We start from the raw sequence: 5744 nt of genomic DNA, 5'->3' as shown, positions 1-5744 counted from the left end.
TCTTTTACCCGTGTTGCCTCTTTCTTTTTTGGAAGGGGGACTGGAGAGGTCGCCCCCCTTCCTGAGGTGATAGGATCTCTGTGACAGTTGATGGATTCCTTTCAAGACCGGCATGCTTGACTCCTCTCTCTTGGTCTCCACAATTCAGCCACAAGCTAATGCATGCACAATCATGCTAATAAATCGCTAAAGAGAAGTATATTTGTCAGAAGAGCTGTGGGGGGTTTCTTCTTCTTTTTTTTTTTTTCTTGTTCTTCCTTCATGGACTCATACCACACTGGTGGTCTTGGCTTTCTTTTCTGTAATGCTTCCTTCTTTCTCTATTCTGAAAAAAAATGCTGCTCAGGCATCCCTCCAATTTCCTTATTTTGGAAATGGTTTCTTTTGTCATCTCCCAGCACAAAACTATAAGTGTATTGGCACAGGAACCTTCTCTTATGCACAGTAGTGAGGGCTTTGGGGGTTGCTTATGACCCCCATAGTTGGCTGGACCTGGAAGAGAAGGGATGCTCTATCTCTTTCTCCACCCAACCGTCAGCAGGCTGCCAGTGAACAGATGGGGACGTCTTTGTGACGCACAGGAAGGAGGATGGTGCAGATTGGAGTAATTGCATGGGGTGGGGTGGGGTGGGGTGGGGGTGGGGGGGCATGTTTGTGCTCCCCCCCCCGCTAGTTCATTTTCTTCCCCCTAATCATTTAGTGGATATAGAAGAGGCTTAGTTTTTTTGGTTACAGTGTTGTAACTTACCCTATGGGGCATGGTCACAGACATAGTGGTTGTAGTAACCTAACCACTGTCTGACCTCTGGGCAATTATTAGAGTACATTTAGGACTGAAACCATCAGCTAGTATTTCCTCTTTTTTTTTTATCTCCCTCAGGATATACACAGATGCCTACTGACCTCCATCTTGCCTCCTCTCTCCCCGCTACTTTTGTCTGCACTTGGCTGTCTGTTGAATAGAGTTTGAAACCTTTTGTGGAATTCATTAACCTTTCCGAAGGATGTCAAACCTTGCCATGACTCGCTGTCTCTTCCTGGAACAATTGACGTTTGTTATGGGAAGCTTGTGAGTGCAGGAGATGAGAATTTTTCTGTAGTGCTAGAGCTGCACTCTGGGCCTTGTATATGCAAAAGCTCAGAAAGATCAGGGTGGTTTTTTGTTTTACAGCGTTCACAAGACCAAGCTTCTCTTTGGCATAGCCTGCCCTCAATGATGTCTGTATCTGCTCCCAGCCTAACTCTTGCAAAATGTAACTAAAGACCTATACATCAGTTAAGCTTCTCTTTCTTGTAGTGAAGGAAACTCTGGTATTCAGTCCTAAGTGCATACTTCTACCTGTCTCAGGGTAAAGCCTAAAATCATTTCAACAAAGCAATGCTAAGGAGCATGTAGGTCTGCTGAGAATTTTGTGGGTGTGAAGCACTCTCTTATAATCCCATCAAGAGGGCCTAAGGCTACTGCAAGCCATGAATAGGGTTGTTGCATTCAAGGGTGGTTCCCCTTGAACTTAAAAAATATACAGTCCAGAGCAGTCCTGGCTTGGTATTTTGATTTTATTTTCTCTTCCGTCATCACCTTTTGCTTCATTGACTTCAAGGGGGTTTGGATGAGGACTATGTGAGCTTTCCATTGTCTTTTGAGCTTTGCATTGGGCCTAAGTTACAGGCTGATGGATGTGACAATTATTTAACTTTGGGTCCTAATGTTACTTGAAGTTTTGAAATGAGCTTTCAGTGGTCCTGGATTTTATCTGAGGGGACTTAGGGCTTTGAGAACTGAGATAAAATCCAGTTGTCTTAACTTTCAAATTCATCTCAGGTGAGCCAAGGAAGCTGCCTTCTTGTAAAAGAACTGAAACTTTTGTCTAACACACTTCAGGATGGCACACATTCACAACAACCCATAAAATTTGTCTGCACCAGTCTGTCCTGCTTTCCTTTGCATCATCTTTTTTTTCTTGTGTTCTGTGAAAATTGACTTGTCTAAACTTACAGCTTTGGAAGAAGCCGGGGCTAGTTCTGAATGTAGGCCCTGTTTAATATTCCCACATGCCTTCCAGCCCCTAACGTCTATGAATCTATGAGAGCAGAGATACTGATTTTTCCAGTTTGTAAAGTTCCTGTGAACTTGAGTAAACTAATGTTATTTGTGTTTTAAAAAATGCAACTGAGGAGCAGTAGATCCAACCATCATATAAACTTATCTGACTTCTAACTGGAAGTAGAAGTAACAGGCTGGGGTGATCCAGAGACGCACTGACTTCTCTTACCCTGACTTCACTGAGTACGGTTTGGAAACCATCCCATTCTACCGCTAAAGTTTTGGAAGTGCTGCAGGTAAAACTTTAAGCAAGAACAGATATGCAGATGGCATAGAGAGGCCACCTGACAGATGCTGCGTTTGAATGCCTTTCATTTAGTATTAAAGCTGTAGATGTGGTGTACTTCCACAAGAGACCACTCTTGCTTCATTGTTTAGAACCTTGCTGTGCCTGCCAGAGAGGGAACAATTGTAAGGATTTCTTTTAAGCCAAGTGTTTGGAAACGTAATTTCATGGTTTTCATGAGCCTTGCTTTCTCTCCCGTCAGGTCTGCAAAGAGCTGTAAAGTGTTAATGAAAAGATGCGTGAGGAAAGCTTTAAATGTATTCAGCTGTCAGCAGCTTGTGCCAGCAGTGCCGTCTTGCTGGAGAACCTGCCCCTCTAAGCATATGAAAGATTGATTCTTGCAATTTGTACAGGTGTTTATCTTCACTCTTGCTTGAAAGTAAAATTCTGTTTTGCTGTTCAGCACTTGTATTGCTCGGTCACCTCAAAGGGATCAGAAACTATTCTCCAAGAGCCATTTCCGATTTCCACTGCAGTGTTTGTCCATTACTTAATACTGATCAGAGGGGTACTTGCTTGTTGAGACCAAACTGGAATAATGCACTTATCTTCAAAGGTAAGAGTTTTGTTGCTGGGAACATCACTGTTATAGCATGTGGAAGTGTCCATTGGAGTCTATTAACGCCTGATGTTGAAAGGCCCAGTTCTTCTTTAACTTTGTTTTAAAGCAGTATAAATCCACTGATGAGTACAGCTGCTCCTGTTTTGCATCAGTGTCTAGGACAGCAAAATCATTCCCATGGATTGGTTGGGACTGGTTTAGTTGCAGTGGAGAGCGGGGTTCACTGTTTAATGGGTTAGGATGTAGTGACTATAACCATCACGATAGGGATTGCTGTAGATGACCCTTCTATTTGGAGAGAGCTTAATTTTGCTTAATTGTAAGAGGCCTTACTTTTTTGGGTTGCTGTGGTCTTGGAAGCAAATTCAGAAGGGTGGAGGGTGTAATCGGGTATAGATTGGCTATATGTGTGAAATTGCAGCCACTGCAGAAATGATTCAAATGAATTTGGCCCACACTGAAATACTAAATACTTGGTGAGCTGAAAGCTATGAAATATTAGTGCTGATGAATGCCTCAAATAAAATGTCTTTCTTGGCATTAATAAATCTGTTAAGATGCATCTCTGCAGCAGCCTGTGAGAAATGCTTGTGGGAGTTGGGCTTCTGAGTCTCAGCAAGAGAAAAACACCTGCCTGTGCCTGCCGGCACCAGCATGCAACAGACTATCTATTAGCAGCAGCTTAGACCAGACTCTGGAAAAAAGTCCTTGAAGATCATGCAGTTTCTTGCTTCAGGCACTGGTCAGTCATTACCAGTCAAAGTACTGGGCACAGACTATGCTTGTAGGTACCAGCAGTAATTGAGTGAGAGGCTGGATTCATGGGAGATGAGATGCAAATGAAATGCATTAATCCTACAGGGGATGATAGCAAATTGTGTGTGTGTGTAAGTATGAAGAAAAGAAGTGGCAGAAGTGCACCAAGGTGAACTGATGGAGCTCGGGGCTGGTCACACTCGACTGGAGGCTTCCCTCGTTCTTCACTAAGCAGTGACTTGTAAAAACCGCCTGTAGCCTACCTGCTACTGCACGACTGTGGGAAGTAAAGCTATTGTATCTAAAGGATGAAAGCGTGTTGCTCACTTCAATCAGAAGTTACCCCTTTGATATCAGGCACTATAGGTGATCTGAACAGGAAAAGATGCCATCAAGACCTTGCCTAGGCTAGGATAAAAGGCATACTGTTAGCATGTGATAACTGACATCTGCAAACTAACGTGTCTGATAAGCTTAGTGCAGAGAGGCTCACAGCTTTACATAGGAGCTAAGCTGTTTGAGTTCAAACTGAGCTCTCCCCACAGTCTAACATGAGCAGCTTAACCCAGGTCAAAGTCCATCTCGTCTTTCCTTACCACCTTCCTCTGACACTAGTTAAGTAAGGATGCGAGCTAGCTTGCAGAATCCAGTCTTGCGCCTTAAAGCTGGAAGAAGAGATGCCATTACTCATTTGGACAAAATGCATTTTTGCAAGAGATGAGCTCCTTGTGAAGTCCTAGCAGAAGACAGATGGTATCACCTTAAGCCTAGTTCAAACAAGATTCAAGTTCTTTCTCCCCTGCTTATTCAGATCTCCTTTTTTTTGTTAAGCTGAACCAAATTTTAACTACTGGGCCATGTGGTCTTTGAACATTAGGTGCTATAGAGCAGTGGTCTCCAAACTTTTTTGATTGCGCACCCCTATCAGTAAAATTTTTGAGCACGCACCCCCAATATAGATGTATGTATATTTATTTATTTATTAATAAATTATGTACGTGTACTACTGTACTAATATATGATGTACATTATAAAACATACACAGAAAAATAGAAATTAAATCATCATTGTTTTTGTCTCATAATGTGGCTGACTAAGAACTCATACTAGGAGTAGGAGAAGTATCAGCTCTGCCATTTTCTTGTTGTTTGCTTGTGCTCGCATTATTAGTATTATCTTCAATCCGCGGTTTCTTTGCAGGAATCTTTTTAAGCCACTTGCCCATTTTGTGAGGGTTAGTTTAATTAAAACTAGATAATATAATCTGTAAATCCACTTAACTGGGCACACGTAAACTGCAATACATCGCAATGTGCTGAAAGCGAACGAACGCTTCTTCCTTCAGGATACCCCATGTACCGTATATGACACGTGCCCATCCAACATACAGACTGAGTGAGGGCGCCAGTGTTGATTTGTATATTAAATATTAGTGAAGCTTAATTTCTTTCTTGTATTTTTATTTATTTTTATCTAAAAAAACAAGTTCTAATATTTTCTTCACACACCCCCTGGGATAGTCTCGCGCACCCCACTTTAGAGACCACTGCTATAGAGTACCATGTTTTACCTGTCATGGAATTTCCCAAGCTGCAATTGCTAATAACAGATGTCTGTTTTATTGGAGCTCCTAAATTGTGGAGATTTGTGTCCTGTTCTTAGAAACAGATCCTGCTAGTGCTTTTCAGGACCTTCTGATTTGGCTTAACTGAATCAAGAAACCTCCAAAGATGAGGTCAAGACATCCTGAGTTGTGTTCTTGATGGGAACTCAGTCTCTCCTGCTGTCTGAAACATAGGTGGTTATTCGATGGTAGAGGAAATAAGCTTGTTCATAGCTTCATTCATCCCAAATGCTGCCTTAAAATTTGGGATGAAGAAGGCAAGATGCAGTGGTGTGACATCAATGGGTCTTGACTGCAGAAGAAAACGGATTTAATGGCACTGCTGTTTGTGGTTAGCATCTGCATAAATGAAAGAGCTGTTGTCTAAGCTGTTAGAGGGTGGGAAAACTAGAAATGTGTGTTGGCGTCTTAA

This window comes from Crocodylus siamensis, chromosome 11 (assembly GCF_052110815.1).
Source record: "Crocodylus siamensis isolate JL-2025a chromosome 11, ASM5211081v1, whole genome shotgun sequence".
In the NCBI taxonomy this organism is placed as follows: Eukaryota; Metazoa; Chordata; order Crocodylia; family Crocodylidae; genus Crocodylus; species Crocodylus siamensis.
This window is presented reverse-complemented; position numbering follows the sequence as displayed.